This window comes from Apis florea, unplaced genomic scaffold, assembly GCF_048593485.1.
Source record: "Apis florea isolate Af1SG1 unplaced genomic scaffold, ASM4859348v1 contig_2492_pilon, whole genome shotgun sequence".
NCBI lineage: Eukaryota > Metazoa > Arthropoda > Insecta > Hymenoptera > Apidae > Apis > Apis florea.
This window is the reverse complement of record NW_028256593.1, coordinates 2,771,399-2,781,616: the sequence shown is the minus strand read 5'-3', so window position 1 is coordinate 2,781,616 and position 10,218 is coordinate 2,771,399. Positions and strand designations below refer to the sequence as shown.

Sequence of the window (10,218 nt, the reverse complement as noted above, 5' to 3'; positions counted from 1 at the left end):
CTGCATAAGATGCTATAGAGATATTACAGGTAACTATAGTTGTTTTGTATAAGATTCCACTGACATATTATAGACGACTATAATCGCTTAGCATAAGATGTCATTAACATACTACAAGTAACTATAGTCGCTTTGCATAAGATATAGAGATATAGAGATATTATAGATAACTATAATTGCTTTGCATAAGATTCCACTGACATATTATAGGCGACTATAATCGCTTAGCATAAAATGCCATTAACGTACTACAAACAACTATAATCACTCTGCACAAGATGCTACTAAAGTATTATGGGCAACTATAGTCACTCTGCATAAGATGCCACTAACCTATTATGAGCAACTATAGTCGCTCTGCATAAGATGCTATAGAGATATTACAGGTAACTATAGTTGCTTTGTAGATTCCACTGACATATTATAGGCGACTATAATCGCTTAGCATAAGATGCCATTAACATACTACGACCGACTATAATCATTCTGCATAAGATACCAATGAGATATTCTATAGGTGACTATAATCGCTCTGCATAAGATACTATAGAGATATTATAGATAACTATAATTGCGTTGAGTAAGATTCCACTGACATACTATAGGTGACTATAGTCGCTCTGCATAAGATGCCATTGACGTACTACAAACAACTATAATCACTCTGTATAAGATGCCACTAACCTATTATGAGCAACTATAGTCGCTCTGCATAAGATGCCACTGACATACTACAAACAATTATAGTCGCTCTGCATAAGATGCTATAGAGATATTACAGGTAACTATAGTTGTTTTGTATAAGATTCCACTGACATACTATAGACGATTATAATCGCTTAGCATAAGATGTCATTAACATACTACAAGTAACTATAGTCGCTCTGCATAAGATATAGAGATATAGAGATATTATAGATAACTATAATTGCTTTGCATAAGATTCCACTGACATACTATAGGCGACTATAATCGCTTAGCATAAGATGCCATTAACATACTACGACCGACGATAATCATTCTGCATAAGATACCAATGAGATATTCTATAGGTGACTATAATCGCTCTGCATAAGATACAATAGAGATATTATAGATAACTATAATTGCGTTGCGTAAGATTCCACTGACATACTATAGGTGACTATAGTCGCTCTGCATAAGATGCCATTGACGTACTACAAACAACTATAATCACTCTGCATAAGATGCCACTAACCTATTATGAACAACTATAGTCGCTCTGCATAAGATTCCACTGACATACTATAGGTGATTATAGTCGCTCTGCACATGATGCCATTGAGATACTATAGGCGATTATAGTCACTCTGCATAAGATGCCACTAACATACATTATAATCGCTCTGTATAAAATGCCATTAACATACTATGATGCTATTGATGCTTAAGATGCTATGGACATACTATAGCCGACTATAGTTGCTCTGCATAAGATGTCACTGACGGCCGATTATATGCATAACACGCCGCGTATCGTACGATATGACGAGCGATTGGAGTTATTGCATCGAGTATATTTCCCTGGAAACGTAGCATCGATATTTTTTTATCATCAATTTTTTTTTTTTTTTCAATAAACATCGTCGAAGCAACTCGGGTCGCAATGAGGCGTAAACGCGGCCGCTTTACTCGTGCAAAATTTTGATGGAGAAGTCGTCCATAGCGAAAGGGTTAAGGAATTGAGATGCAGATAAAATTTATTTTATATATTTATACGTATTTGTATATTTTATTCCTCAAATTTTTTCTACTCTTAAAACGGCAAGTTAATATTACATGATACATTCCCAGAGAAATGTTTTCATATTGATCGAATGTGAAAAAAAATTTCGAATCGATCGCTAACCTTGTTAAATATAAATACGAGTGGAAAGGGTTTAAAATCCTCGAATTTTTTCAATGAAAAAAGAAGAAGAAGTTTCGAAATTCTTATCATTATTTCGAAGCTCGAAAAACAACGAAAGAAGCTATCGTCAGCACTGCGAGGAGGTTGTATATCCAAAGGGGCCACAATTTCCAAAAGGGAGGGAAAGCGGTCTTTCTGTCGGGCAATTTCATCGCGCGGTAAACAACGACATTTCCGAGGGAATGGTCGGTTATCGAAATTTCGGATCCCCTCTCGATTGAGGCAACGATCGAACACGTCGTTGAACAGCTCTCTCTCTCTCTCTCCCTCTCCGCCCGATTTATCTCTCCTCTCGCCATCCCTCCTTGCCTTTACATACACCAACTGATCGATCTCACGACTTATTCGTTTTAATCGTCAAAACTGTTTATTTAACATCGAATATTTCTGTTTCCACGGGAAAAATAATCGAATTGTGAAACTTACAGCCGGAAACGATATTATATTTAATAGAACATATGGAATTTTCGTGAAGATTGTTGAGAGATTTAACGAATAATTTATTAAAAATATTTTTCGAGATCTATATATTTCATATATATATATATACTTTTTCGAGTCATATTGTTCCCTATTCGAGAACAGATTAATTGGATCTTTTCCTCTTCTTTTGAGCATGAAAAAATTTCACGTTCAAAAGTCGCCAAGATCGTTCTATCACGAATGAACTTTCCCCTCCTGGTGGAGAAATTAATAATAAAGCGGTCGTAATTCAGTTTCCGTTTTTACTACAAGCGAAAATCCTTGCTAATCGCATCATCGTATCCCGGATAAAAGTTACGCGACGCCGTTTTACTTTCTTCCATCGAATCGAAGTTTTGAAACGCTTAATAAACTGCACTGTTTTCCTCGCGTTTCCCGTGCCGACGGAAATGTAAAATGGCCAAACGGTTCTTGGAATAAAATTGCATACAAAAGCGATACGAGTGGTAAAGTGCGTTTAATTATTCATTCCCCGACTTTTCACTGTGTTTCTCGATCATCGTCTACGTCTAAGAGGCGGATTTCTTGGAAATAAAATTATTATATTTTTTTTTAAGAAAGAATCGTTTACTCCAATTTACAATCGTAACGCTATTGTTGAGCCACGTGATTTGATTTGAAAAATTTCTTCGATTCCATTCAGAGAGAAGAAATTATTTATTTTTTTTTTTTTTTAAGTAAATTTTGTAATGCTCGTATTTTTTTGTAAATTCTTTGCTTCTTGCATTTCTTTTTTTGCATATAGGTATAATAATATTTTTCAAACTTCGAAGAGGACTTTTTTATCCAAGACTTTGTAATATTCGAGGGCGTGTTTTTTTGTAAAATAAATGATACACGCCACGTAGTTATTATATAAGGTACGATTTGCTTTTATTTTGGAATAATATTTATCCAAGATTTTGTAATATTCATATCTTTTTGTAATCTTGTTTGCTTTTTTTTTTCTGCATATAATACTCTTCAAGTTCGAACTCTTTCTTTCTTTTTTTCTTTATCCAAGATTTCTCCTAATAAATCTCGACGCTCTAAATGAATTAAGAACCAACTCCCGATTCGAAATTATTGTTCGTGAGCGAGATCACTTGATACAATCATAATTATTCCTTTAATTGTGACTAAGCACGCAACATTGGAAGGATTTCGTTCCATTCTTCGTAATATTTCGTGTGTCACGACTTACGGAGCTTCGAAATGAACATTTATAATCCAGTAGAAAGCATCCCAATTTCTATAAACGTCACTTTTGACGTCCTGCTTTATTAGAGATCTGTTAATTCTCAATTAAAAATCTATAAAATGCAAAAAGAAGAAAAAGAAGGAATTAAGATACTTTTTTAATTATTATTATTGAAATTAGGTGAGAGCTTATCGATCGAACCCATATTCTCGAATCACGTTAAATTGCACGAATCACAAATATAATAAATTTCTCCTCGAAAAATGTGAAAAAAACACTAGTTATATCGTAGAATTTGAAGAGAATTGTAAAGTTTTTCATTTTCTTAAAAGCATATATTTATCGTTAAATTTCTATAATATTGCGATACAGAATAATATAATTGAATTGAAACAAAAAAGAATATAGCATTCGGCTGAAACAACATCCGTTAACGTAACTCGTTGCAATGTGATCGTAATTTCTCAACGAGATCAACGAACGATATATATTTAATAACACGATAAATTTCTATGCAACGTTGAATAAATAAATGTCGAGGTTTCGAGGTGAAGTTTACGCCATCTCTCGAAAATATTCGCATTCGTTTAAACAAACACTCGGGGAATTTATACCCCACGAATTATAAATTTCTATCTTCGATTTTTATCTGGTGGCGGATCATTTCGGCGGAAGATGCGCGTAAATCGCCGATAAAACGTGTGCAAGCAACGTGTTCAAAAGCAAGTTTTCTGCAGATACATCGGTGATAAATTAAAACGGCGAGGTGAATAAGCCGAAACCGATTATTACGCGTTTCATGAACAGAACTTGCCCACTGAATCTGTTCCAAATTTGAGTCATTTTGGCATTGTGAGTGCCACCAAAATGCACGAACCTCGATTGAACCGGATAAAATTACTGTTCAATTGCGAATAACGCGACATATTTTCAGGATCAGAATATCATCGATACACGAGGATGATTAAACAAGATTATCTCAAGGAATTAAATTAGAACTTTTGGAAATTTCACTTTTTGCACTTTAAGAATACCAGCAAATACTGAAGATTTTTATCGCTAATTTTAGGGAAAATTTTAAAAATTGGAAATTGCAAATTCAATTTTCCGAAGAGTGAAGACTTCGCTTTCAAGGATACGAAAACAATTTTCGATAAAACGCGATCAATCCTTCCAATTCGTTTCTAGTCTTCTCTCGAGAAAAGGGAGACTTCTCCACGACGTTCCAACCTTTGTTCCACTTTCTTTCGAAATCGAGTCTTTTAGAGAGGAGAACCACAAGGGGATCTCCCTTGTGAAGAATTAGCGAAACTCGTCTGGGAGGAGGGGCGAAAGAAGTGGCCGATTTGCAACAATTCCACTTGCAAATTGGCCGAATTAGCATTGTAAAGCAACAAACGAGGCACGAAGTTAGGCCTTGCTAAGCTCCCTCGGCCGGAAAAGTTACCGACACATACTTGAACAACTCTCTATGCACACCAGTTTCACGAAATTTTCTCTCTGCTCTCCAACACTAAATCGTACTTTGAGGCGCTGCTACACGAAGTTAATAAACCATGAAATTTGTCGGCTTGAAATTGCAAACATTGCCTTTGCTCTATAAAAGCTTTTCAATCCCAAGTTATTATCATACGTGACTTTCTTTTCTTTTTGTCTCTCTTATTTCGTGGACCGTTCCTTTGATCTAGGTTTTGCGGAATGTTTCACCGAGTCGGATACATTTTGATAAAATGTATGTTGGTGATATATATATATATATATGTAAGTGTTAGGTAGTACATTTTCACTCTATTTCTTAATAAAAGTATTTTATCTGAAATGAACAATTTTAATTAGATGTATCTACAAGCAATATTATCAACACATTAATTCTAATGTTAATAGGAATTCGTTGAATCTTTCTTTTTATAATTATCCTCTTCTAAAAAGTTATGAGATATGAATGAGTTCGAGACCACTCTCACAAGGTATCGAATAGCTGAAGCTTTTTTTAGCCAACGATTATTTAGAAGAACCAACAGTCGGTGATTTCCTCGACAAATTTCTGGCACCAGGTTCGACTTCGAATCAGAGATGGGATCAAGGGTGTATCGCGAGCGCCATCGAAATTTTTAAAGGCAGTAAATTTCTTCTCTCTTCGAATTCTTTTTTTTTTTTTTAATTTTTTCAAATTCACAATTTTGCGAACGATCTACAATCGTTTAAATTCGCCAATCAATCTATCTGTTTATCGATTTCGACGATCATTATTTATAATAGTTTCGCACCCTCTTTATGTGACGATACATATCTCTCGAAGTAGCGTAAAAATAGCAAAGAAAAAAAAAAAAATAATAATAATTCCTCCTCCAGAGAAAAGAATTACATTCACGTGTTCCCTCCGCCTTTTCGGTTCATATCTTCGAAACAGAATTGTCACTGTTCCGTGTCTATTTGATCGATCGATTAAATTTTCCACTCCCTTTGGCCCGACGTTATACAAACTATGAAACTTTGACGTGACCATTTATTGACCGACGAACCTTTTGCTATATCTTTTGCTCTGTTTTTTTCTTTATAGAGATTTCGATGATAATTTATTGGAAATTAATAATTCATAACGGTTCTTTAACGTGCAATCGTCCGTAAATTCTATTCCATGTACATTTAAATGTGTATAAGTTTCAAATTATAACTTTAAATAATATATTTTAAATAAAATTCTTTTTGTTTAAAAAGTAGTTTCGTAGTTTCGTTTCGATGGCGCTGAAGTTTTTTGAATATTTCGTTCGAAGATTTTTAAAAATCTTTATTTTCGTGTTGAAATAAAATTTTAATCTTAATTCTTTTTCAATTCTTTCGAAATTAAAATTTCATTACAAAATTGAAGTTTCATAACGTAAGATGGCAAAAAATAAACTTGAATCATTGCCAACATAAAAAAATTTGAGGCATTAAAATGTTTCTGTGTAATCATAAAACTATTCGATAGGATATAATTAAAAAGAACAGTTTTTTTATTGAGCAAACGTGAAATCTTAAACAACGAGCATGCATAGCCTATGAAGACGAAGGAATCTCATCCTTCGTTTCGCTTTTGGCACAGAAAGGTTGGCATTACACGCAGCAACGGCGCAACGAAGGTCGCCATTACAGGGCCGACTGCACGTGTAAAATTAACTTTGATCCCCACTAACCTCGGTTTACCCTTCTGTCTACTTCCATCTTATTTCTATCTTAATCATTTCAGTTATTCTTTTATTTAATAAATATCACTTTCTTAATTTCAATTTCTTTTATTAAAATTTATTAAAATTTTTTTTATATATTACAATTTAATAACGATATACAAGTTAATTGAATATTTAAAATAAAAGAATATTGATTCCAATTTGAAACTTTATTTTAACAAAGAAGAATTCAATAATTTTATCATACTGTCATATGAGTAGAAATATTTTAATTTACAATATTATAGAATTCTATTATCGAGTTAAATACAATTTTCTCCAAGTTTTTTTACTTTCATTTATTTCATATACATTAATTATCTATATAAATTATATAGATAATTGATATGAGAAAATTAACATTTCAAATTCTGAATTGGGAGCTACTTATGTTTCAATTCATTATGTTTTTATCATTCGCTTTATCTAAAAGTTCTTATTTCTGTAAGAAACTATAGAAAATTTATTAATCGCATTCCTTCCATTAATCAGGTGGTTACAAAACAGATCATTAGTCAAATTTTAATTAATTGTTATTGATTAAATTTCAATGATTAATTTCTATAATGTAAATAGTCACTGATGCATATCAAATTCCATTTAGCATGTTCTATTAATCTATTCTGACCAAAATATCCTAATGATATTCTGTTAATCAAATTATACTTGTATATTTCTACTTGTCAGTTTTCGCTGGAAATTGGAAATCTGATTTCAATAATCGTGTTTTATAATTTTAATTTTATTTCAATTGTAACAGAATTACATATTGTAAATCAGTTTTACATAATTATATCTTATTCGATAATTATGCCTTGTCAATCATATTCATTTGTTCTATTATTAATTCATCTCTTTCTTTATGCAATAATATTTCAATATTACTCTTCATAGTTCTTTATATTTATTTATTCAATAATTTTTCACAATTTTTCACAATCATTTATTCTATTGTAATTCATTTTTCTCTTTATAAAATGATATTTCAATGTTACTCTATCATATTTCTATTCATTTACTCAACAATTTTCCTTATTGTGCATCACTTATTCTATTGTCATTAATTAAATATTATTTCTTTATGAAATAATATTTCATTGTTACCCTATCATATTAATTCTATTCATTTATTCATTAATTTTCTTTATTCTACAGCTTTACAAAATTTTTTATCATATTAAAATATATATTATCATATTATATTATTAATATAATTAAATATTTCATATTTAATTCATCAAGTTCTGAATTGTCATAAAAAATTAAAGAAAATTATTGAGGTTATATTTGTCGTATTATTTCACTAACATTTCATCACTCGTATAAGAAAAAAATAATTAATATTACCAATTAATATCTCAAAAAATTTCATATTTTAATTATGAAAGATTTTAATCTCCACAAAAAAAACGAAAAAAATTCATATACATAAAATAACTCGTGTGTGCTCGTGTCAAATACATGCATTGTTATATTATCAAAGAAAACATAAGATTAAACTTACCACATTTTCAATTAAATTTTCTGCTGAAAACTATAAAAATCACTGTAGAAATATCTTCACACAACGAACAGAAAAATTCACAAATCTGTTTTAAAATATCGATCTAGAACAAACCACGATAAACGGATCAAAGCGCCAGTTTTTGTTGCAACATATTCTTGTCTCGTAAAAAAAACAAAAGATAATTCGAGTAAATAGTTTCGGCGGATAATTTTAATTATTTAAATAAAGCATTACACGTATCATCTCAGATCAGATTTATATCGATTCTTTAATGGTATACTTTTGTAATTTTAGATATAATTTTATTAACATAGATATAATACTTAATCAACAGAAAGTTTTTATTGAAATAAAAAATTTTATTATTATGTTGAAATTCTTAATACAAATTATGAATATATTATAAAACATAATATAAAATCATCTTTATAAAAAAAGTATTGTATTACAAAAACAATTAATAATTAAATTAGGTTAAGTTTAAATAAAAAATCAAACAACGATAGAGATATTAAAAGGAAAAAGAAAATTAAAGTGATGCTATATTTAAATCCATTCTATTTCACAGAGAAGCCAATGAAAAATCAAACTTTTCTTCGCGAATATAATTTGTAATGCAATCCTACGATATAGCTCGTGCAATGGAAGTTTCATCGGTATTTACTGTCTTCGGTAACCATTACTGGTTTTTAACGCAGATTATACCAGTTGTCGATAATTGAAATCAGAATTATTAGATGCCATATCGTGATAAAAATTCTTTGTTTAAATCTTTGAATTCTGACAGGAAAAAAAAAATATAAATTTTAAACAACTATTTTTTTCCTGCCAATTTTAAAATAACAGTGTGACGAATCATTTTAATCAAGAATTGTTGATCGATCTTTTTTCTTTCTCGTTTCATCTGAGTTAAACAAACAAAAACTTGTTTCAAAAGTGAATTTTCTGATTTGTGCAATTTGGTTCAAAGTTAAATTTTTAATAAGTTATGTTTAATGAGTTATTCAGAATTTTATTATTTATTGTTTATGTGAAATCGTGTAGCATACAATTCGTGTGGCAGAAAAGTCTATACAATTATTCGAAAAATTTAATCAAAGTAGAAATAGAGGTAAGTTTGAATATTCATCATGATGTCAATCGCGAGAAATTGATTGTTCATTGTGCATTTATACATCATTCAAATTTTTATGATTAACATTTTTATTATTTCAACTGATAGTTATATTGAGGTTATGTTTATATAACATATAATTATGGTTTTATGAATAACTTATAGATTTTATAGTTCAACATTGTGTATTGCATAATATTAAAAAAGGTAAAAAAAAAAATGCAATTAATTTTTATTCGATTCGATTAACGTAAGTTTCATTTCATTATTTGTATTCCTATTAATACCTTATTATAAATTTTTTCAATAAAATTCGAAACTCTTATAAACAGTCAAAAAAAAGTAAAGAAAAATTCGGTTATCTATTATAATTTACTATATGTAATTTAAAACGTAGAAAATATTTTAGAAATTTCTTTATTTATATACTTTTCTGCTTATTTTAATGCATTTCTAAACTCGTGACGAGAATATAAAATTTTAAATTATTTATAGTCGAGATACTGCTATCAGAAAAAAACAATCGAGAATTTTTCGATGCCAAGGTTCTTCAACGAAGAGGAAAAAAGCACGAAATAATTGAAAGAGTACTCCAATTATTTGGTTCCTGAATGGACGGCGACTGGAAGCTTTTTAATTCGATATTGTAACTTGATTTTCCATCTTTTTGGACTATATCGATATACATTCAGTACAGCTTTTTGACCGCGTATCACATTATTTAGTTAATAAATTGCATTCAATCGTTCAAGTGATCTTTGAAGTTAGGCCAAATACTAATGAAAAATCAAATAG

At 30.3% G+C, this 10,218-nt stretch overlaps 1 protein-coding gene and 1 long non-coding RNA gene across 5 annotated transcripts in view; one reads left to right on the top strand and one right to left on the bottom strand.

The window, feature by feature from the left end:
- Positions 1-8,445, bottom strand: part of LOC147657931 (uncharacterized) — a 43,205-nt gene extending 34,760 nt beyond the window's left edge. Inside the window, exon 1 of the long non-coding RNA XR_015291599.1 lies at positions 8,307-8,445. This is a non-coding gene — a long non-coding RNA (uncharacterized LOC147657931). The remainder of the gene's footprint in view (positions 1-8,306) is intronic.
- The window catches only part of Stacl (SH3 and cysteine-rich domain-containing protein), a 67,037-nt gene that overhangs the window by 5,842 nt on the left and 50,977 nt on the right, over positions 1-10,218 (top strand). The window lies entirely within an intron of this gene.